This window comes from Rhinoraja longicauda, chromosome 5 (genome assembly GCF_053455715.1).
Source record: "Rhinoraja longicauda isolate Sanriku21f chromosome 5, sRhiLon1.1, whole genome shotgun sequence".
NCBI lineage: Eukaryota > Metazoa > Chordata > Chondrichthyes > Rajiformes > Arhynchobatidae > Rhinoraja > Rhinoraja longicauda.
This window is the reverse complement of record NC_135957.1, coordinates 64,804,077-64,829,636: the sequence shown is the minus strand read 5'-3', so window position 1 is coordinate 64,829,636 and position 25,560 is coordinate 64,804,077. Positions and strand designations below refer to the sequence as shown.

General features: G+C 42.4%; 1 protein-coding gene across 2 annotated transcripts in view; it reads right to left on the bottom strand.

Moving 5' to 3' along the window:
* LOC144594034 (PC3-like endoprotease variant B) overlaps positions 1 to 25,560 on the bottom strand; it is a 1,240,467-nt gene that overhangs the window by 846,860 nt on the left and 368,047 nt on the right. The window lies entirely within an intron of this gene.

Sequence of the window (25,560 nt, the reverse complement as noted above, 5' to 3'; positions counted from 1 at the left end):
CCTGGACATCAAAGATGTATTACAACATATCCTAAGCACATAGCATTTTCACTCCCTCAGCCATGGCATTGGTTTTGCACAAGAAAGTCTGTGACTGAGGCAACAATGTTTTTATCAACCACAAATAAAATAGATTTAAAACAAGGGTGAGAGCGCAACGAGTTTTAAAGTTTAGGTTATGGTAAAAATTAAAAGTTCAGCTCCAAAAAAATCACTGAAACAAATGCTCAAAGGCAAACTTTGCACGATACGTCTGGTATGACTTGGCTCAGTGTAACTTGCTGTAAATTGGTCAGCTCTCATCACATTGTGACAAAAATAGCTGGTATTTGAGAATAGAATAATCTATGCAAAGGATTGAGGGAAAGGAGTTCTTTTGTTTGGCATTTCAGGTAATTATAATTACCATGCAAACCAGAATACTGGCTGGAAGGCAGTTCCGGGTTGTATTGATTCAACATCATTGCAATTAATGTTCTGCCATTTTGTAGCTGTTCAACATACCTTAATGTTGGCATTGTAGATGCAAAGGGTTTAATGTGAGCTTCTCGACTATAGGAGGAGGAACATTAATGGAACACAATTGAAATTCACGGGGAATAGAATTACAAAATTAAAGGCGTACATTTAAAATTTAACTAACACAATATCAGGGAAAGGTGTTGGTGTAAACAGATGTAACAACAGAAAAGCAAAAAATATGTTTTTGCTGTGTGGGTTTAAGGGTTAACAATATTTTGACATGGATGTTTTAACAGAGTAAGTTGATTCGAATAATGTTAGACAGGCAGCAACTGATGACTTGTAATGACTTGAATTACCTGGGTAATTTTTGCCACAATCAAGTCAGGCCTTAATAGTAGCCATTGTAATTTGAATTTTGTATTTATCCTGCAAATTTTTTGCTGGTTTCATATTTAATTAATATCCTAGTTTATAGTGAAGGCTTTCATCTAAATTGAGAAAACATTTTCCTCAGAAAATATGTACAATGCACCACAATTGAACTCAACTCTAACTGCAATGTACTACGAGGAACTGTTGTGAATTTATAGCACAATGGGTATCTATAGATGCTTAAACCTTCGGTTAAGTGTAAATTAGATTTTCCTTTTGTTCATTAAAATGAGGTTCATCTTTTGGTTGTCTTCTCTTTCCGCCCAACACTTTTTCTACGTTAAAATGAGGGATTGGCACCAATGAGTCTTTTTCATTTATTACATAACCCATTCTTCTTGCTGAGTGCTCCTCTGGCTTTGAATTTGATTAGACTTGTACTTTGAACTTATGTCCACTTAGAAGTGAATGGAAAGTTCTCAAACTTACTTCACCAAGGTAGATCACAATTGAAGGGTGGCCACTTTCACCTTGTCGGCCTAAACTAAATATGAATCCAGTTTAAAAGAAACTGCATACACCCCGAGCATAATAGAGTCTGGCGAAGCCCTTACCATCTAGGCCAAACATTTTTCAATTCCTTTCCTAAATCTCCATGCTTTTCATTCCTTCGTTTTGACACAAACCTAATATCAGTCTCTCAGGTGATCTTCAAGTGTGGAATTTTCTAGACTAATTGTTGACTCATTGTACATGTTTGGCTGATTACCTTCATGCGAAGTGATGAGGAATGCCACATGTTGAAGGTAGTATATGAATGTAACGTTAATGTTAACCACATTACGCTACTGACAATATCTCTTTAATACATTTTATTCGTTGCCGAGCAGAACTGAGTTGTAGCTACTTTACTAATTATATAAAAATAGAGCATAAACTAGGGGCAGGACAGGTGCATTGAAGAATGTTTATAAGGTACAAATTAGTTAATACCAATGCAAATGGCTCCGCTGTAATTTGCAGAGGCCCTGTAGCACAGCAGGACCTCACAAACTGTGGGAGGGCTTTACTATTAAAGTCTGCAAACGTAAAATTGTGAGCAAAGCACCGGTGATTTTCCGATAAACTGCTCATTATGTGCAGAATCCTGCTGAGGCCCGAGGTCTTTGAAAATGTCCCCCACATGTTACTGTGATAAAATGTTGGAAACGCATGGCCAAATTGCACATTTGAGCCTTATCCTCTTTACACATTTAATATGAATGAGAAATGTGATCTGCTACTCCAGATCTGCTAAGGTGAAGGTTTGTATCTGTCTGAGAGTAACCGTATGTCCATGCAAATTTATTATACGGAACTGACAATGGGTCTTCTTACTAAGCCCTGGTACTGGCTCTAGTCCATTTTATTTAATGATTGACTGGAGTTGCTTTTATGCATTTACATATATAAAATTGTAGAACAAAATACATTTTAGAAAAGCTGTTCTCTGCTCAGCAACAAATTATTTTCTACTTAATATGAATTGGAAAAGAGGTCACTATTTGCCCACGGCCAGTGCTTGGAAGTGCACTGTAATTACTATATGCCCCTGGAAATGACAGGAAACCAGCATAATTCCAACTTTCGTAAAGATTTCTTTGATACCCCAAGATCTGTATGAACAGGCAGAGAGCATAACCCTCTCCTCTTTCTTTATTGGTATACCTCGAAGCTAGGGAGCATATACGCCAACAAGGAACTTTACTCAATTCATAGCTTCAATCCTCAGAATTTCCAAACGAGGGGTAGGCCATTTAGAACAGAGATGAGGAAAAACTTTTTTAGTCAGAGTTGTGAATCTGTGGAATTCTCTGCCTCAGAGAGCAGTGGAGGCCAATTCTCTGAATACATTCAAGCGAGAGCTAGGGGGCATAGGTTTAAGGTGAGAGGGGGAAAAGTTAGGAGGAACCTGAGGGGCAAATTTTTACACAGAGGGCAGTGGATATAGAAAATGAGCCTTCAGATGAAGTAATTGGTGCAGGTACATTAGCAACATTCAAAAAGACATTTGCACTGGTACATAGATAGGAGAGGTTTAGAGGGCAATGGGCCAAATGTGGGTTAATGGGACTGGCTTAGACAGGGCCTCTTGATCGGCATGGTGAGTTGGGCCAAGGGAGCTATTTCTGTGGTGTATGAGGACTGGTATGAATTGGCTTCCAAGAACATAAAGAGAGTCTTGTTACATGGTAAGGAATTACAAGGAAACAAATGATTTCATTTTTCAACTATACATCATGTATCAGGAATTCAGGTGCCTTTGCCGCATAATGTTAAACTGTCAATTTATTTCCCTGGAAGTGTTTGTCCAGATTTCTACTGCACGCAATGGGCAACAGAGCAGAGTTATAAATTTAAACCTGGAAACTCTCCTGCAGACCAGTTTTGCTTTATTTCTTGGGCTTCAAGCGTAAAAGGTTAATTCCTACTCTGAATAACCTTGTCTGGAGCATACAAATTGGCAACACACCCAAGGAGAATGCAAGCATTCTTTTCAAGGCCAGCAGTTTGGTCAGACTCCAAAAGACTTGAATTAATACTGTGATGTACTGCATTTTGTCAATTCCAACAGGTCTATTGCAATTTGGCAGGATTCCAGTTAGAACATGTAAAGAATATGATGGGGCGGTGTTGTTGGTTGGGAATCGGAGGTGAGAAAGTGACGGCATTAAAATCACATATCCAATATATTCAGATATTAAAAATATTTTAAAATTGCAAAAGAATAGAGTGTAATTAAAGGACGTAATGTGACACAAACATTTTTATTTCTGGATCTTAGCGATGAACCAAAAATTCAAAATCACACATTAGGTGGGAAGGGGAGAAAAGGAAAGTAATATATAAAAAATATATCTTCACTGATGGACAAAGATATTTTAAATTGATACAGTATCAAACTGCTCTGTGCACATCCAGGTACTTTGTTTTCTGTGTGTGTGGATGTGTGCTGGGGTGTGTTAGCTTATGTGTGGGATATGAATGAATGAATGAATGAATGAATACGTTTATTGGCCAAGTATGCATATACAAGGAATGTGCCTTGGTGCTCCGCTCACAAATGACAACATAAACATACAGTTAACAATTAAGAATAAAGCATTACCACATCAAAACAATAAGGATACAACATTACGGTCTAAACATGTGGGTGAAAATAAACCAGAGCAAAAAAGAGACTGCAGACTTTGGTTATTAAGTAGAACTATCACTCGTGGAAAAAAAACAGTTTTTATGTCTGGCTGTGGCTGCTTTGACAGTCCGGAGTCGCCTTCCAGAGGGAAGTGCTTCAAAGAGTTTGTGGCCAGGGTGAGATGAGTCAAAGATGATCTTGCCCGCTCACTTCCTGGCCCTTGCAGTGTGCAGTTCGTCAATGGGGGGAAGGTTGCAGCCAACAACCTTCTCAGCTGTGCGAACGATCCGTTGCAGCCTCTGGATGTTGTGCTTGGTGGCTGAGCCAAACCAGACCATGATGGAGAAGGTGAGGACGGACTCAATGATAGCAGTATAGAATTGGACCATCATTACCTGTGGCAGATTATGTTTCTTCAGTTGCCGCAGGAGGTACATCCTCTGTTGGGCCTTTTTGACTGTGGAGTCAATGGTGGGCCCCCATTTAAGGTCCCTGGAGATGATGGTACCAAGGAACTTAAATGACTCCACAGATGTGACTATGGTGTTGTTGATGGTGAGTGGGGGAGGGGAGGGGGATATGTGCAGAAGTATTTGTTGTGAATGAGTGAGTAGATGCAGGTATATGTCTGTACTGATGTGATTGTATATTTAAGGTGTGCATGTACGTACATGCATAGTAACTGGGGATGGGTGGCTGTGGAGGCTCGGGATCTCCATTGCCCCACGCGGCTCGGCCGCGGGACCTTCCATCGCCCGGCGGGGGCTTCAAAAATCGGGAGCCACGATCGCCTCAAAGCAGCAATCTTACTGTCTGACCGCGGGAGAAAATACAAAGGAGGAGATAAGATTTTTCTGTGCCTTCCATCACAGTGAGGGGGAGCCTGGTGGAGTCAGTTTGATGGTTGTCTATGTTAAACTTATGTAATTGTGTGTCTCGTGCTCTTTACCATCATGACTGCATGGCAATGACATTTCATTCAAATTTATTTTTAAATGACAATAAAGATAATCCAATCCAATCCAATTTGTATGTATGTGCATAATATAAGAAAATAACTGCAGATGCTGGTACAAATCGATTTATTCACAAAATGCTGGAGTGACTCAGCAGGTCAGGCAGCATCTCGGGAGAGAAGGAATGGGTGACGTTTCGGGTCGATACCCTTCTTCAGACCCTTCTTGTATTTATGTGCATATGTTTGTGTAATTGCGTGAAGCGAATAAATATTTTTATAGAATATACACATGTATTTGTGAAAGGATAAGTGTGTGGGTGTTTGTGTTTGTGTATGGAGGTTGTGTGTGTGTGTGTGTGTGTGTGTGTGTGTGTGTGTGTGTGTGTGTGTGTGTGTGTGTGTGTGTGTGTGTGTGTGTGTGTGTGTGTGTGTGTGTGTGTGTGTGTGTGTGCGCGCGTGCATATGTGTTTACGTGCGTGATTTTACATGTGTGTTTACATGATTGTTTACTTGTGTGTGTGTATACGTGTGTGTGTGCGTGTGTGCATGTGCGTGTGCGTGTGCGTGTGTGTAAGGGGGGAGGGGAGGGGGTGGGGGTCGTTGTGTTTGTGTGTGCGTGCACGGCAATAAGCATCGAAACCGAAATGTGCAACAGTCAACCTTTTATGTGCAGTTCTGACAACTGCACACGTCCTTGGAGAGGAAAGATAGTGTACGGTAATTTGTCCCTGGCATGCCCCCAAACTCCAACAGATTATTTACCACCAATCAATATTGATGACCGCCAGGGACCAGTTAGAGTTTAAAAAAAAAAAAAAATCAGCTTCAAGGAGAATCAGTCTCTTGCTCACGTTTTATTTTAGCCACTGGGCAGCGAGGTGAAAAAGCTGTGTGTAGAGCTCATTTTTCATTTCTTCATAGGAATGTGAGCAGTGATGGAGGACCAGTGCTGGGGGAGCATTCAGATCAATGCCATGCTGCATGGTGCTCAGCCACAGTAAACAGCATGCAGAAAACAAGGCAAACGATTACAAGGGGACACTAAACCAACAAGTGATAAGAGTTTAGAAAGAAAGGAGCTGCACAGAGGAGGTAGAGAATAAATGAGTGAGGATTGAGGATGAAGCGAAAGGAAAATGTAAGTGACAGGAATAAAATAATTGTAGAGCCACAGAATTAAATAAATTGAATACTTCATTGAGAACTAATGTGGAAAACTAGTGTAAGAAAATAACTGCAGATGCTGGTACAAATCGAAGGTATTTATTCACAAAGTGCAGGAGTAACTCAGCAGGTCAGGCAGCATCTCAGGAGAGAAGGAATGGGTGACTTTTCGGGTCGAGACCCTTCTTCAGACTGATGTCAGGGGGGCGGGACAAAGGAACGATAAAGGAGGAGACAGGAAGACAGTGGGAGATCTGGGAAGGGGGAGGGGAAGAGAGGGACAGAGGAACTATCTAAAGTTGGAGAAGTCAATGTTCATACCACTGGGCTGCAAGCTGCCCAGGCGAAATATGAGGTGCTGTTCCTCCAATTTCCGGTGGACCTCACTATGGCACTGGAGGAGGCCCATGACAGAAAGGTCAGACTGGGAATGGGAGGGGGAGTTGAAGTGTTCAGCCACCGGGAGATCAGGTTGGTTAAGGCGGACTGAGCGCAGGTGTTAGGCGAAGCGATCGCCGAGCCTGTGTTTGGTTTCGCCGATGTAAAGAAGTTGACATGTAGAGCAGCGGATGCAATAGATGAGGTTGGTGGAGGTGCACCTCTGTCTCACCTGGAAAGACTGTTTGGGTCCTTGGATGGCGTTGAGGGGGGAGGTAAAGGGACAGGTGTTGCATCTCCTGCGGTTGCTGGGGAAAGTGCCCGGGGATGGGGCGGTTTGGGTAGGAAGGGACGAGTGGACCAGGGAGTTACGGAGGGAACGGTCTCTGCGGAACGCAGAAAGGGGAGGGGATAGGAAGATATGGCCAGTGGTGGGGTCCCGTTGTAGGTGACGGAAATGTTGGCGGATGATTTGTTGGATACGCTGGCTAGTGCGGTGGAAGGTGAGAACGAGGGGGATTCTGTCCTTGTTACGAATGGGGGGAGGGGGAGCAAGAGCGGACCTGCAGAATGTAGAAGAGACCCTAGTGAGAGCCTCAGAGCAGTCCTGAGCTACTATCTACCATAATGAAGACCATTGAACTATCTTTAATTAGAGTTTACTGGACTTAATCTTGCACTAAACATTATTCCCTTTGTCAGGTATCTGTACACTGTGGACGGCTCGATTGTAATCATGTTGTAACGGACCGCAGGTAGACCCAAATGCAGCACACGGAACCAAGGAAGTAGTTTTAGAATGAGCTTTATTTCTACCTGCTCGTGGTCGGGGACAGAAGACTGAGGCGTTCACCAGGGCGACGACGAGGCATGAAGGTCGGGAGCAGGCAGGGTCAGCAACGGGAGATCAGTCCAAGAGAGAATGCTGGAGAGTCTTGCATGAGGGCTAAGAAGTAAGAGTGTGTGTGCGTGCGTGTGCGTGTGCGTGTGCGTGTGCGTGTGCGTGTGCGTGTGCGTGTGCGTGTGCGTGTGCGTGTGCGTGTGCGTGTGCGTGTGCGTGTGCGTGTGCATGTGCATGTGCGTGTGTGTGTGTGTGTGTGCAGGAAGGGTTTATATGCTGGCTTGATTGGTGATCTGGAGTAGGTGAGTGAACAGGTGAGGGGAGTTGGCTTAACGTGGTGGGCGTGGCTGGCAGGTGAGTGAACAGGACAGACTGTGACACATGTATCGACTTTCCGCTGACTGGTTAGCATGCAACAAAAAACAAAAATATTTTCACTGTACTTTGGTACACATGACAATATACTAAACTAAACTAAAATACACATGATGAACAATGTCACAAGTTATGTCTTTTTTAAATTTACATACTGACAAATCCCTTGAACCTTTTCTCTGTCACTTTTTTGCTGTCTCTCAAATTAAAGCGATCTAACATATTCCAACCAGTCTAACTATATTGTAAAATAAACAACAATGCAAAATGCCATATTCCAGTCACCAGATAACTTAAATACTGAACTAAAATTTCAAATATCACACTGTGGAAACTTTTATTGTTTAGACTTTTCACACGGTTTCATTGTATGTTCTAATGTGGTCATATTGAAATGGGACATTTCAAAATAAAACACATTATTTTCGTAAATAAAATACATAAATGAGCCAAAGATAGATGCAAAGATAGATTCTCTCTCTGAAGAACGGTCTCAACCCGAAACGTCACCCATCCCTTCTCTCCAGAGATGCTGCCTGTCCCGCTTAGTTACTCCAGCTTTTTGTGTCTATCTTCGGTTTAAACCAGCTTCTGCAGTTCCTTCTAGACAATAGACAATAGACAATAGGTGCAGGAGTAGGCCATTCGGCCCTTCGAACAAGCACCGCCATTCAATGTGATCATGGCTGATCATTCTCAATCAGTACCCCGTTCTTGCCTTCTCCCCATACCCCCTGACTCCGCTATCCTTAAGAGCTCTATCTTGCTCTCTCTTGAATGCATTCAGAGAATTGGCCTCCACTGCCTTCTGAGGCAGAGAATTCCACAGATTCACAACTCTGACTGAAAAATGTTTTTCCTCATCTCCGTTCTAAATGGCCTAAAACTTATTCTTAAACTGTGGCCCCTTGTTCTGGACTCCCCCAACATTGGGAACATGTTTCCTGCCTCTAACGTGTCCAACCCCTTCTTACACATAAATGAGCCATGTTTCAATTTCTCCAGTGATAATTCTGACCAAAATGTTCGTGCAGGGGGCGAAATGGACTGGCAATTTTATATTCAAGGCACCATTCACTGTACAATTAATCTACAGGATGTAATGTGAATGTTCATCATCTCAGTTACAGAATCCACTAAGTGTTCAGATTAGCATAGTAGCAAGTTAGTCGTTGACAGGATTACAAAAGGTGCTGGGGATTTAAAGTACATAAAAACAGATTGGGATTGGAAGTGAGAAATATTTTATTTTTTTGGTAACAGCGATTACGTGTATGTGAGAATATTCCTGCCTAATGGACTGATCTTCACATATTCAGTTCCACGCCACAGCCAATAATTCAGATACATCATAGGTTGAGGTAAGGAAGGGACAAGTTGGGGCGGCAGACTGAGAGATTAGGGCCTTGGAATCTTAACAACAGGATTGAATGATTTGGAAGGGATTGGAGGGCAGTCACCAGAACAATACAGTGCCCTCCATAATGTTTGGGACAAAGACCCATTATTTATTTATTTGCTGCTGTACTCCACAATTTGAGATTTGTAATAGAAAAAAATCACATGAGGTTCATGTGCACATTGTCAGATTTTAATGAAGGCCATTTTTATACATTTTAGTTTCACCGTGTAGAAATTACAACTGTGTTTATACATAGGACCCCCATTTCATGGTACCATAATATTTGGGACACAGCAATGTTATGTAAATGAAGTAGTCGTGTTTAGTATTTTGTTGCTTATCCTTTGCATGCATCCGAATCCAGGGAGGAGCCAGCGCTGCCGTCGCAGCTGCGGCTTGCCTGCAGTCCGTCTGTCTTTTGTGTTTTTTGTTGTTTTTGTCTCAATTGTAGTGTTAATATGATGTAGTGTTGTATGTTATGTTTTGGGGGGGGGGGGTGGGAGGGAACGGGAACTGTAACTGAAACATTCTCTCTCCAGAACGGAGACGCGACCTTTGTTCTGTATCGTGTCTCCGTTCCCGTTGCGGCCTACCACCGGCCATGCACCTGGGACCACCTGGGTCTCTGGTTCGCAGAGCCCGCGGTCCGGACTCACCACCTGCGGCGCTGGCTGCCTGCGATTGCTGCGGGAACGGCTGCGACTCGTCTCCGGAGGCTCCGGCGCGGGCCGCGTGGACGTCGGAAGCCCGCAGGCCCCTGGATGGGGGCCGACATCGGGAGCTCCGGCAGCGGCAGAGGCAACGTGTCCGCCCGCCCCGAATCGCGGGGCTTGGGTCGGCCCGCCACGGACCTTTCACCATCCGGCGCGGCCTGAAATAGGCCGCGGGATTTTTTTTCACCGCCCAGCGGGGGCTTCAATATCGGGAGCCCCGACCGCCCCGACGTGGCAACTCCAACAGCCTGACCGCGGGACAAGACGGCAGGGAAGAGAAAAAGACATTCTGGCCTTCCATCACAGTGAGGAGGGACTGGAGGAGACTCACTGTGATGGATGTTTCTTTTTGTTTAGTGTTAGTTGTGATTGTATGTGTTATTGCATTTTTATTGATTAATCTTATTGGTCTTATTGTTCAACTGCGGGTAATGTTTCATTTTACTACACATTTATGTGTATGTAACAAATAAACGACTATTGACTATTGACTATTGACTGTTTGAAGTCTGTGATTCATGGACATCACCAGTTGCATTCTTTGCCAGGCCTGTATGGCTGCCATCTTTAGCTGATGCTTGTTTTGGGGGCTAGTCCCCTTCAGCTTTGTCTTCAGCATAAAAAAGGCAGGCTCAATTGGGTTCAGATCGGTTGATTGACTTGGCCACTCAAGAATTGACCATTTTTTAGTTTTGAAAAACTCCTTTGTTGCTTTAGCAGTATGTTTGGTTCATTGTCTTGCTGCAGACTGAACCGCTGGCCAATGAGTTTTGAGGCATTTGTTTGAACGAGCAGATAGGATGTGTCCATTCACTTCAGAATTCATTATGCTACTACTATCAGCAGTTGTATCATCAATGAAGGTAAGTGAGCCAGTTCCTTCAGCAGCCATACATGCCCAGGCCATAACACCCCACCACTGTGTTTCACAGATGAGGTGGTATGCTTTGGATCTTGGGCAGTTCCTTCTCTCCTCCATACTTTGCTCTTGCATCACTCTGATATAAGTCAATCTTTTTCTCATCTGACCACAAGACCTTTTTCCAGATCTGTGGTGGCTTTTTCTTGGCAACCTGTAACCTGGTCATCCTATTTTTGCGGCTAACCAATGGTTTGCATCTTGCAGTGTAGCCTCTGTATTTCTGTTCATGAAGTCTTCTGTGGGACAGTGGTCATTGACAAATCCACACCTGACTCCTGAAGAGTGTTTCTGATCTGTCGAACAGGTGTTTGGGGATTTTTCTTTATTATAGAGAGAATTCTGTCATCAGCTGTGGAGGTCTTCCATGGCCTGCCAGTGCCTTTGCGATTAGTAAGCTCACCAATCCTTTCTTTCTTCTTAACGATGGTCCAAACAGTTGATTTTGGTAAACCCAAGGTTTGACTGATGTCTCCAACAGTTTTATTTTTGTTTCTCAGCCTCATAGTGGTTTCTTTGACTTTCATTGGCACAACTTTGGTCCTCATGTTGATAAACAGCAATAACAGTTTCCAAAGGTGATGGAAAGATTGGAGGAAAGATGAGGTGCTGAGAGCTCTCTTATACCTGCATTAAGGAGGAGTTAAACACACCTGAGCAATTATAAATACCCGAGAAACCATGTGTCCTAAACATTATGGTGCCCTGAAATGTGGGGACTATGTATAAACACAGCTGTAATTTCCATATGGTGAAACCAAAATGTAGAAAAACGGCCTTTATTAAAATCTGACAATGTGCACATGAACCACATGTGATTTTTTTTCTATTACAAATTTCAAATTGTGGAGTACAGAGGCAATTAAATAAATTATGGGTCTTTGGCCCAAACATTATGGAGGGCACTGTATGTGGAAATAAGTGGAAATTGTCCTAGTTTGGCATTGTGTTAACAGATCAGATTTTCCAGAGAGTGACCAATGATGGGTAAAACCAGAGCAACAAGATCCAAATCCCACTGTAACATCCCCAAATTTGCATTGTGCAGATCACCATTTTGACACAGTATTCTCAACTGGTGGGACAGCCTGGTAGAGGTATTAATAGCATTTTATGCTGGTGCAAAATGATTTTAAATTGCATAATGGTGAAAAAGCTGTGGTATTTTGCAAAATAGTTTCTGGGCACATAGAAAAAGGACTAGAAATGGTTGTCATCTTTGGGACCCTCTGGGCCAGCAAATTTAGTAAAAATGAAGGTGATTGGCGATACACTTTTCTCTGACTGTCTCTTTCCTGCCTTCCCACACACCAATCTAGTTGGGATAAAAGTAGTCTAGTTTAGAGTCACAGGTCAGCACGGTGGCGCAGTGGTAGAGCTACTGCCTTATAGCGCCAGAGACCCAGGTTCAATCCTGATTACGGGTGCTTGTCTGTACGGAGTTTGTACGTTCTCCCAGTGATCTGTGTGGGTTTTCCTCCAAGATCTTCGGTTTCCTCCCACACCCCAAAGACATACAGGTTTGTAGGTTAATTGGTTTGGTATAAATGTAAAAATAAATATTAAATTGCCCCTAGTGTGTGTAGGATAGTGGTAATGTGCGGGGACCGCTGGTCGGTGCAGATTCAGCGGTCTGAAGGGCCTGTTTACGCGCGGTATCTCAAAACTAATACTAAACTAAAGGTCATCCATCTGGCTGGTGGTAATAAATAAATTGGGAGGTCTACCATTTCCTCTAGCTATGTTCTTCCTCAGGAAGGGATTCCAGTAATAAGTAAAGGGATAAGGACCAGGCATAATGTTTTCAACTCTTATTTTGACACTACCAAATGTAAAGAAAAATAAAATTGATCCTGGACTTATTTGCAAAGAAAGAAAAGATGTGAATTTATAGAGCACCTCAAATAATGATTTTGGAATATGCCAGAGCACTTCACAAACAATGTTAAAGTGCATTGGACATGTCATATAGAAGCATAAAATTGTCATTCTGTGCTAATGTTAGAGCAAGCACATAATACTAATTATAATGTTAATTATATTAATTTATATTAATTACATGCAAAAATATATTGCGTGCCAGAGTAGGAAATATTCACTTGTGCTCAAAAAAGACTGGAAAAACAAAATGATTAAAAAGGCATCTCAATCATGTAAATGCTCCACCATGGAGATTTTTTTCACTATTTGATACTACCAAATCATACATTGTTATAATTTTGCCACAATTAGCAAACGATAGAAGCCATTGTACTTCGTAATTACAGTTGCTTCAATTCAACACAATGAACGGCTCATTCTGTTTGAAGCATTTTCAACAACAAACTTACAACTTAATGCTGAAGAAAGAAGAGTTTCACTTTATAATTTGTAATACTGAGGCATACTGAGGCAAGTAACAGAATTTTTAATCAAATTGGCAACATTGAAAGCCAGTCCACTCCATATCAGGTAAGGTTTTTGGAGGTGCTTCACAAACGTAGTGGTGAAAACCACACAGACAAGCAAAGGAAGCAAGTGAACATAATCCCACTGACCTTCAGGAAATCTCTACACCCTCAACTAATGAGGAGAAAGAATCTTTTAGTACGTGCAAATCACCACAATCATGCTTATGTCAATGGAGAATTCAGCCTCAGACAAACTGCATTGGATTTCTCCAAGCAGGCCTCTTACTTGAATACTAAGGATTCAAGAGGGTCTGTAACAAACTATTTTCCTGGAGCAACAGCTATTTACAAACATGGCTCATGGCTATGCAATGAGTCAGGGAGAATTTTGCTCAATTGTTCTTTAAACTCCTTCACAACATCAAAGAGGCATCAAAGATGCAGCTATCGTGCCATTCTTTATACTGAAAACGCACACATCTGCACTTTGCACTGGAGAGCGCATTTTAAGCTGAATCCTTTTGCTCATGTTATCCTTTTTATGCTAAACAAAAGTGTCAATAATTTACCCGCACTACCTCAAATTTTAGCATAAGCCCCTGAAGAATTTTCCTGCTTCAAGGTGTCAAGTTGAAATATATATATATTTTGTGGATAGTGTTCTGCCACAAGTAAGGATGGTTTTCATTACAGCATTTATTTATTTGACAAGGTGCAGCTTTAAGTGTGAATTCCCTGAAAACTGTTTACAGAACAAAGGATAGATTACTGGGTGAAATGTGCGCTCGGCTACATGGTTAATAAATGGGAAATGCATCGCTCCCAAAAGAAACAGGCAGCAAAGCTTGCAGTACTGAAGGCTTCATCAAAAGATGTATATACTCTGCCTTCTGTGAGCAGAAACAGTGTATGCAAAGACTATTCTACCAGATGCACTATAATTTAAGAAATACCATGCCAGTACAAATGGTTACGAACACAGATTAATAATAATTTGCAAATCAATTGCTATCATCTAAATAATGGCATAGTTTGTTCATATACAAGGTATTGCTTTGAATTCTGGTCACTGAATAATACCAGGGATAACCATACACTGACCAAAGTAAAGATGAGAATAACCGCACCAATGTCCAGTTAAAGATAGACACAGAAAGCTGGAGTAACTCAATGGATCAGGCAGCATCTCTGGAGAAAAGGAAAAGGTGATGTTTTGGGTCAAGATCCTTCCTAAGACTGAGAGTCAGGGAAGAGGGAGATGAGTGATAGAGAAAGTGCATAGAACAAGTTAATGTAAGATAGAACTCTTAAGGATAGCGGAGTCAGGGGGTACGGGGAGAAGGCAGGAACAGGGTACTGATTGAGAATGATCAGCCATGATCACATTGAATGGTGGTGCTAGGTCGAAGGGCCGAATTGCCTACTCCTCCACCTATTGTCTATTGTCTATTGTCTATATGCAAAAAGCAATGATGATCAAGGAAAGGTGGAGTCTATTTTGTAGATGGTGCACACTGTAGCCAATGCGCTTCGGTGGTGGAGGGAAATAATATTTTGGACGTTTTTGTTTGTATGTGTCAGTCAAGCTGGCTGCTTTGTCCAAGATGGCATTGAACCTCAATAAGTGTTGCATTCTCCTACAGAGGAGAGAATTCTTTCACACTTCCGCCATGTAGATGATAGAACGGCTGTGGGCTATCAGAAACGGAGTCATTCAGGGCAAAATACCCGAAGTTGGTTGTAGCAAGGCATTTATGTGGCTGATTTCCTGGTCAACAGGTTCCACAGGTAGTTGATGGTGGAGGACCCGGCAATGGTAGTGTCATTAAATGTTAAAGGTAGATGGTTGAACTCTCTCCTGTTGGAGATATTTGGAGATATTTGTTATGTGTCATTTTTGTGGCACAAATGTCACCTGCCGCTTATCATCTTATGCCTGAATGTTGTCTACATTTTGCTGCATGCCTTAACACCTGCTTTCTGAGTCACATGCCCCCAAAAAGATTTAGTTTGATAACATGCTCTCTGGAACTGGAGGCGTTATTCAAGTGCTAGAGGTTTAAGTATTCAAGACTGGTGGTATGGCAAGACAAAGAACACAATGTGCTGGAGGAATTCAGCAGGTCAGGCAACATCCATGGAGGAAATGGATAGACAACATTCTTTTAGTTCCAGTAAACTTCAATTGTTACGGAGAAACCCACTTGTTGACATTTATTGTAATAAATTATAAAATAATTTTATAATAAAGCAATTCACCACATAAAATAATAGAAAAGGACATTTTACCTAAACCAGGCCAGATTGTATTAAATTAACTATATATTTTGTATGTTAAAATATTGAACTAGAACAAAAAAACATTTATTAATATAATGCAACATGTAAAACTATAATTGTATACTATGTCTTACATTCAAATTAGCGTTGCATTTCTGTAATATAGTGAGTTATTTTCAATGTTATTATTGAAAAAAAAAAATGAGTCATTCTGTTTCTATTACAACTGCTTTAATTTGTAAATGGAACATTGCAAAATAAATGTAGTCTAAAATTATCAAAGAAAGGAAAAGATAAATGTTGTTGTGCATTAAGAAATGTAATAACCCTCTGTGCAATCTACAAGAACAAGGACCGCACTGTAACCTGCACTGTTTCTACGCCTTAGTCATCATTGGCTGCAGTCTAAATCTGGAAATGAACCCGGCTGTTCAAATCCTTCATTTAACATTTGGCATAGAACACAGAGGACAGAAAAGTGCAGCACAGGAACAGGCCCTTCAGCCCACAATGTCTATGCCGAACATAATGCCAATAAACAAATCTCCATTGGCTGCACATGATTCATATCCCTCCATTCCCTGCATATCCATCGATCTACAGTAAAAGCTTCTTAAATACCATTATCATATATGACTCCACCACCACCCCTACCAGCATTCTCCAGATATGCTTAATCATCCTTTATCATATAACGATCCTTTATCATTGTTACTTTTTGCATATCTTTCATTCATTTGTTTTACATCTCTCTATATCACTGTCTATAGATTTTGTTTTCCTTTCCCCTGAGTCTCAGAAGAAGGCTTTTGACCTAAAATGTTACCTATTCCTTTTCTCCAGAGATGCTGTCTGACCCACTGAGTTACTCCAGCTTTTTGTGTCTATGCTCCAGACACCCACCATCTTCTGTGTAAAAAAAAAATCGCCCCACACTTCTCCATTAATTTTTACTCAAAATGCTGGAATAACAGCTGGGTCAAGGCAGCAACTCGGGAGAACATAGACAGGTGACACTTTGAATCAAGTCAAGTCAAGTCAAGTCAAATTTATTTGTCACATACACATACACGATGTGCAGTGAAATGAAAGTGGCAATGCCTGCGGGTTGTGCACAAAAAGAATTACAGTTACAGCATATAAATAAAGTTAATAAGTTACTATTAGTGTCGACAAAAATTTAGTCTCTGGGGTTATAAAAGTTGACAGTCCTGATGGCCTGTGGGACGAAGCTCCGTCTCATCCTCTCCGTTTTCACAGCGTGACAGCGGAGGCGTTTGCCTGATCGTAGCATCTGGAACAGTCCGTTACTGGGGTGGCAGGGGTCCCTCATGATCTGGCTCGCTCTGGATCTGCACCTCCTGATGTATAGGTCCTGCAGGGGGATGAGTGTAGTTCCCATGGTGCGTTCTGCCGAACGCACAACTCTCTGCAGGGCCATCCTGTCCTGGGCAGAGCTGTTCCCAAACCAGACTGTAATGTTGCCGGACAGGATGCTCTCTACAGCCCCAGAGTAGAAGCAATGAAGGATCCTCAGAGACACTCTGAATTTCCTCAGTTGTCTAAGGTGGTAAAGGCGCTGCTTAGCCTTACCCACCAGTGCGGCAATGTGCGTTGCCCACGTCAGATCCTCTGTGATGTGGACTCCCAAGTATTTAAAACTGCTCACCCTATCCACAATAGACCCATTTATCTCCAGTGGCGTGTACGTCCTTGGATGTTTAGCCCTTCTGAAGTCCACAATCAGCTCCTTTGTTTTAGTGACATTCAAGAGAAGGCTATTGTCCTGACACCAGAGTGCCAGATCAGCCACCTCCTCCCGGTAGGCCTTCTCATCGTTGTTGGAGATCCAGCCCACCACCACAGTGTCATCAGCAAACTTGATGATGGAGTTTGAGCTGAACCTGGCCCCACAGTCATGTGTGTACAGGGAGTACAGTAGGGGGCTAAGGACGCAGCCCTGGGGGGATCCTATGTTCAGGGTGAGGGAGCTAGATGTATGTTCCCCCATCCTGACCACTTGGGGCCTGGCAGTGAGAAAGTCCAGGACCCAGGCACACAGAGGGGTGCTAAGCCCCAGTTCTAGCAGCTTCTCAACCAGTCTGCTGGGGACTATTGTGTTGAATGCTGAACTAAAGTCAATGAACAGCATCCTCACATAGCCCCCCTGGCTGTCCAGATGAGAGAATCAGGACCCTTCCTCAGACTATCCACCTGATCAGTGCCTCTTATAATTTTGTGTGTTTCTGTCAGGTCTCCTCTCAACCACTGGCATTCCAGAGAAAATAAACCAAGTTTGTCCAAACTCTCCTTATAGCTAATACTTCCTAATCTAGGCAGCATTCTGGTAAACCTCTTCTGCAGCCATACAGTGAATGGCAAGGCTCTGGGAAGTGCTATAGAGCAGAGGGATCCCTGAGAGTAGGTACATAGTTATATCACAAGTTGAAAGAATGGTCAAGAAGGCTTTCGGCACATTAGCCTTCATCAGTCAGAGTATTGTGTGTCGACAGCTGTATGTTAAGGCTGTACAAGACATTGTTGAGGCCACATTTAGCGTATTGTGTTCAGTTTTGGTCACCCTGTTATAGGAAAGATGTCATCAAGCTGGAAAGGGTGCATTGAATATTTACGAAGATGTTGGCAGGACTCAAGGGCCTGAGCTACAGGGAGAGATTGAGGAGGCTGGGACTCTATTCCTTGGAGTGCAGGAGGATGAGGGGTCATCTTATAGAGGTGTATAAAATCATGAGAGGAATAGATCGGGTGGATGTACAGAGTTTCTTGCACAGAGTAGGGGAATCGAGGACCAGAGGACATAGGTTTAAGGTGTACGGGAAAAGATTTAATAGGAATCTAAAGGGTAATCTTTTCACACAAAGAGTGGTAGGTGGATGGAACGAACTGCCAAAGGAGGTAGTTGAGGCAGGGACTATCGCAACGTTAAGAAATAGTTAGACAGGTACATGGATAGGACAGGTTTGGAGGGATATGGGCTAAACACAGCCAGGTGCGACTAGTGTAGCTGGGTGATGTTGGCCGGTGTGGGCAAGTTGGGCTGAAGGGCCTATTTCCAATTATATGACTATGACTCTATAAGACTATGCGTCATTTTGCTGATATTGTATAATGATGTTGTGGTTGGCAACTAGTTGAATTGGATTTGTCTTACTTTTCATAAATGATTGTGGAAGGACTGCAGAGTTTTGATATGGTACATCAGTTATGAAATTTCTTAGCTCTGAACTGTGCACGTTCCTTTTGAATGTCGTCTTAGAACGTCAGTCCACAATGCCTGTGACAAACATAATGACAAAATAATCCAATCTTCTCTGCCTGCACATAATCCATATCCTCCACTCCCTGCACATCTGTATACATATCTAAAAAGCCTCTTAAACATCACTATTGTATCTGCCTTTGCCACCTCCAGAATAAAGCTTCACATTAGCAACTCCCGCAAACCCTTGTACTTTTCTTCGTGGAACTGGTTTTGATGAAAAATTATTGCCTTTCTGCTTCTCTCTCCACAGATGCAGCCTGATCTGCATTTCAGGTTTTATTTCAGATTTCCACCATGTGTTGTTTTAATAGCTGTTTTGTTTTATACAGATGCTATCACGTTTCAGTGACTCAGGAGTCGTCTTGCTGTAAGCCGTGAGTTACTGTGATACCTCTGAAGTGTTGCAGAGCTCTGTCATTTTCACTCAGTATTCACATACATTAAAACCTAATACAGCACTAACTGCAAGCATTGCTGTAAATAAACCAATTTAGTGTAGAAACAATTTCAGAAAAGTATTAGATTAGTCTTCATGAGGCTGGATTATTGCTTGGACTAATTTATGATGTTATAACTGAAAACTTCTGTAAGTCATTTCGCAATGTTGCATATTTCCAGAGCTCGTGTAAACTGATGAACACAATTTTCGTAATCAGGATTAATATTGAGGCGTGTAGTTATTTAGATTCTTGCTTCACAGGAAGCCCACCAAATCATACAAAGAAATAGGTTTATAATGTGTCTTTGGAAAATGTGCTCCCTCTCCATCACTTTGTGGGTCAGTGGTGTGTGTGTGGGTCAGGTGTGTGTGTGTGTGTGTGTGTGTGTGTGTGTGTGTGTGTGTGTGTGTGTGTGTGTGTGTGTGTGTGTGTGTGTGTGTGTGTGTGTGTGTGTGTGTGTGTGCATTTATGTGTGTGTGTGTGTGCACGTATATGTATGTGTGTGCATATATGTTTGAGTCTGTGCATATGTGTGTGTGTGCATGTGTGTACATCTGCTCGTGTGCATGTGCCTGTGTGTGTCTCCGTCTCTCTGTCTGGGCGTGTGTCTGCGCACAAGTGCGTGTGTTTAATACAGAAGACAGAGAGGGACATAGCCAAGCACCCGAGGATACTTTTGCACAAACCAACCATTCAAACATGAGCGAAAATAAGGAGCTGTATTTTTTCATGAAGTCTGCAGTGACTAAGGTTTTCAAGGACTACCCTTCCATCTCATTAAGTCTCCCAGTAGTTGGTTAGATATAAAAATAGGGAATGGGGAAACTATTAAACAGTGCAGTAGGTTGGTGGTTTCATTAATCCGATTCTTCATCAGGCTGAATAAAAACAACACCTAAAGATGTAAGTATGATCTGATGATCATTAATGGGGAAAAACAAATTTCATCTCAAATTCTCTCCTTGCAATGTAAACAAACAGGTATAGCTGCGCAAGAAAAAACATATATGATCACTTTTTTTAATCTGCTACCAGACCTTTTCCTCTGTAGCATCGGAGGCTGATCTTGTTGAAATGTATAAGATCATGAGGGGCATGGTTAAAATGAATGCTCAAGGTCTTTTACCCAGTGTAGAGAAATCTAAAACCAGAGGCCATAGTTTAAGGTGCAATGGTGGAGATTTAAGACAGACCTCAGAGGGTAGTCCATATCTAAAATGGGCTGCCAGAATAAGCAGTAGAAGTAGATGCAATTACGACAGACATATGGATAGGAAGGGTTTAGAGGGATAGGGTCAAATGCGGGCAAGTGGGACAACCCCAGAAAGCCAACTTGGTCGGCAAGGTAGACTGAAGGGCCATACAACTCTATTCTCTCTGAATTGCAAAAGCATTGTATTATAGATATTATTTGCCATTTCTGTTATTTTCTCCTTTCTTCAGTTTTGAAGGTGTTTCTTCAGTTCCTCTGGCACTGAATCAAAATACATGGGGTTAATGAAGGGAAGTAGCACTGAGGTAAAGGAGCATACATATTGCTCTATTTCTCTCTGTCTGCGAGTGACAGAATTTGAACTTTGCAACCAACTGTGCGTTACACTTTGGATGGCAGAGAATACCCATGTTATTGAATTGCTTGGAGGGTGAGAGGCGTCAAAAGGCCTATTCCTGCTCCAGGTAGAAGGGTCCCAACCCAAAATGTCACCCATCCATGTTCTCCAGAGATGCTGCCTGACCCGCTGAGATACTCCGACATTTAAAAATTAAACAGCATCTGCAGTTCCTTGTTTATGTACACCTGCTCCATTTATTTATGTTTTGTTTAGTTTAGAGATACAGCTTGGAAAAAGGCCCTTTGCCCCCCCCCTCCCAAGTCCATGCCGACCCTTATACTAGTTCTATATTATCCCACTTTCCCATCCCACACACTAGAGGCGATTTACAGAAGCCAATTAACCTATAAACACACACACATCTTTGGAATGCGGGAGGAAACCGGGGCACCCAGAGAAAACCCACGTGGCACAGGGAAAATGTGCAAATTCCGAACAGACAGCACCTGAGGTCAGGATCAAATCCGTGTCTCTGGTGCTGTGAGAGAGCGGCTCTACCTCTGTGTCACTGTGCCCACCCAATGTGTGAAGAATGGAAAACCAGGCCCATCCTTTCTGTCGTTAAGCCAGGGATAATGTAATGCCCCTGTCCTTTCCATCTCAGTGGGCCACCTAGGACATAATGAGGGGGTGCCAGCTGTTTATTGTCTTGATCAACTGAGCCACTGGGGAAGTAAATGAACATGACTGATCATAGGATGGTCCAGTTAGTTCACAGCAGGTGCAGCGAGTACAGAACCAATTTTTTTACACCAGTCTTGCCAATTGTTACAATCAAATTGCAAGTACAAGTTGTGAACAGAATGGTTCATGAAACATTCTATCTCAATACTCTATTTCTCTCAGTCTTTGAATGACAGAATTTGAATTTTGGCACCAACTCCGCATTACACTTTGGAAGGTAGAGATCGCGCGTGTGTGTGGCTTCCTTCTGTTATCAACAACTGTCACCACTAGAATTCAAATGTTGTGCATTGCAGAGTTCTAAACAACAAGTTTTCATTCAGTTCTCATTTTTTTCTTTGGCTTTCCTGTTGAAGCAATTACACTTCTGGTGCACAAAGCTAACCATCAAATTGTAAGTATGCAAATAATTACTTCAACCATACAAACATATGCAGACACATTTTGGAACCAAAAACAGGTTGTAATCAATTATACCAAGTTCTGTTCTGGCACATGTGCATTATATCCCAGCATTATAGCTAATCATTTGCATCTTCATAAAATGATTACAAATAGAACACAGTTGTGTCATGATGACAAATGTTTTGCTTACTTCATTAGAACATTTCATGCATGTTCAGTTATGTTTAGGTCAGTTTTGTTAAATGCTTAGGGTACAACTATAGATGATGAACCTCTGTGGACTGTATCTTTGTTTGGTCACCAGGCTTCTTTTTTTGCACTATTATGGCTGCCTGGTACAACGGTTATTAATTTGTTGACTTTTTTTCAGAACATAGAACAGTAAAGCACAAGAACAAACCATTCGGCCCACACTGCCTATGCAAAAAATAATGGCAAGACCATCTCTTATCTACCTGCACATAATCAATATCCATTTATTCCCTGCATAGGCACATGCCTATCCAAAAGTCTCTTAAATGCCAGTATCATATCTGCCTCAACGACCACCCCCAGCAATGCATTTCAACCACACACCACCCTCTGTGTAAAACAATTTACCCCGCACATCTCCTTTAAATTTTGTCCCTCCCACTTTAAAATGTAATCTAAAAAAAACTTTTTGATTATTATATTTTAACCTTCAGTATTGCATTTATAGGCCTGTTAAAATGCTGCAAGTAAGAATTCAATTTTTCCGTAGTCAATACATATGACAATTAAATACTCTTGACTTGTGAATACAAAATATCAGGGAGTTTACAGCAAACAGGAAATGTTGAGAGTAGCGAGAATACAGTGGATAAACGTCAGGAGCAGAACAAACTGGACAAGCGTCTCTAAGAGAACAGAGTAGAGGGAGGCTCAAAGAGAAGAACAGATGAGAAGCCTAAAGAGAGAGAATGGAACTGAAGGGCACTAATGGAGGGACCAAACAAGAAAGAGTTGATAGTGGATGGAATAGAGATAAACTCCAGGGCAGAAAATGGAACAGAGGAGAGGCTCCAGTGGAGAAAACATAGAAACATAGAAAATAGGTGCAGGAGTAGGCCATTCGGCCCTTCGAGCCTGCACCGCCATTCAATATGATCATGGCTGATCATCCAGCTCAGTAACCTGTACCTGCCTTCTCTCCATACCCCCTGATCCCTTTAGCCACAAGGGCCACATCTAACTCCCTCTTAAATATAGCCAATGAACTGGTCTCAACTACCTTCTGTGGCAGAGAATTCCACAGACTCACCACTCTCTGTGTGAAGAAATGTTTTCTCATCTCAGTCCTAAAAGACTTCCCCCTTATCCTTAAGCTGTGACCCCTAGTTCTGGACTTCCCCAACATCGGGAACAATCTTCCCGCATCTAGCCCCGCAACCCCTTAAGAATTTTATATGTTTCTATAAGATTCCCCCCTCAGTCTTCTAAATTCCAGCGAGTATAAGCCTAGTCTATCCAGTCTTTCTTCATATGAAAGTCCTGCCATCCCAGGGGTCAATCTGGTGAACCTTCTCTGTGCTCCCTCTAAGGCTAGAATGTTTTTCCTCAGATTAGGAGACCAAAACTGTACGCAATACTCCAGGTGTGGTCTCACCAAGGCCCTGTACAACTGCAGCAGAACCTCCCTGCTCCTATAACAAAGAAGAACTCGAGAAGTGAGAATAATGTAACCTGAGCAGAGCGTTTGGTTATACTATAAAAGATTGACTGTAAGTGCAATGAAATTTAAATCAACAGGGGCGCTTGCTTCCATTTCACGTTTCAAACCTTCATGTAGTCTTCATCCAAGTGGCGACTCATCAGCTGCAGAAAGATGAGTGCTGTCAGTTTAATCCTCGCTGATGGCCCATCAAACAGACCACATCCTCTCATTTGCACCCAACTTGCCAATTCCGGTTTGATTGATCACTGATAGCCTGTCTGCTCTCATGAAACACCGTTTCATGTCTCCTCCATCATCTTCTGTCAGTCTCTCTAATTCACAAAACTGTATGGCCATTACAATGGTTGGCCCGCAATACAGGCAACTCACTTCCCATATTTCCTCTCCCTCCCCGTACCTAATTTTGGAGCAAGATTCTTAGTAAACTTTCTGCGGGCCAGCTAACTGAATATGCAAATAATTCATTTGGTAATCGATGATGTAAAAACACTTCAGACTTAATTTACTTTAGACTTTAGAGATACAGCGTGGAAACAGGCCCTTCAGCCCACCGAGTCTGCTCTGACCAGCGATCACCCCATACACCAGCACTATCCTACACACTAGGGACAATCTTATAACTTAACAAAGCCAATTAACCTACAAACCTGTGCGGCTTTTGGAATATGGGAGGAAATCGAAGCACCCGGAGAAAACCCACACGGTCATGGGGACAACGTACAAACTCTATCCAGACAGCACTCGTAGTCGGGATTGAACCCAGATCTCTGGTGCTGTAAGGCAGCAACTCTACCACTGTGCCACTTTCCTGTCATAATTTATTTATAATAAATTTATTCCAACATTTTTGATTTAAGATATTCAAAGGAAGGTGACTCTAACCTAATATCTTTCTTTCTGGAAGGGATAGACTGGCCATTTTATAAATCTGTAAACAAATAAATCACTCAAGATTTATTATGTATGTGTCTAAAGTAAATAATGGTCGAGGGATTTGTTGCACCCAAATTGAGACATTCTATCCTGCTGCACTCAAAAGACCAGTGTCAAAGAGTCATAAAGTCATACAGCAAGGAAAGAGGCCCTTCGGTCCAACTCGTTCATGCTGACTAAGATGCTTCATCGAAGTTAGTCTCATCCAAGATAGAAGGACATTTGCTTGTTATGAGCCTTCTGTATACAACCTTCCACTTAGAAAAAGGTGCATTAAATGGCATTCCGTTAATAGGTTTGAGTCCAGGTGTAGATTTATTCAGGCTAGGAGAATGAGCAAGGCTACACATGTGTAGGGAGAGTGGAGGGAGAGGCCTCTCAGTGGAAGTTGTCCACTCAAGGTAAAGGGTCAATGAACTGAAAAGTTGACCATTTCTCTTCCCAGAGGTACTGCTTTACCTGCTGAGTTTTTCTGGCATTTACTGTTTCATAGTGGCAAAAGGTTTGGTCATTTGTTTGATCATCTATCCTCAATGGTTTCAAGTATTATTCCAAGAAGAAAGTTGTTACATGGGAGGACAAACAACCCTTAGCAGCAGTAAAGAAACCCAGGTTTGATCCGGACTACGGGTGCTGTCTATACGGGGTTTGTACGATCTCCCTGTGACCAGGGCCGTCTTAACGCATGGGCCTGATGGGTACTTGCCCGGGGCCCCACGAGCATAGGGGCCCCATGCTGATCTGTGTATGTTAAGTGACTTGCAATAAATAAATACTACTTTAAAAATGTAGGTTCAATAAGCGCTTTTTTCGCAACATTTTCGGTCCCTAAGTGTTTTTTCGCAACATTTTCCATCCCTGTGCTTCTCACAGCGATCTGTTTCGCAACAATTAGCTCCCTAAGTGCTTTGTTTTTCCATCCCTAAGTGCTTCTCACAGCGATCTGTAAGTGCTTTCCGCAACAATGTAGCACCCTAAGTCCATCGCTAAGTGCTTTTCGGTAAGTGCTTTTCGCCGGCACGACAGGGGGGGGCTGGTAGGGAAAGGGGGTTGGGGAGAGTAACGGTGGGGGCG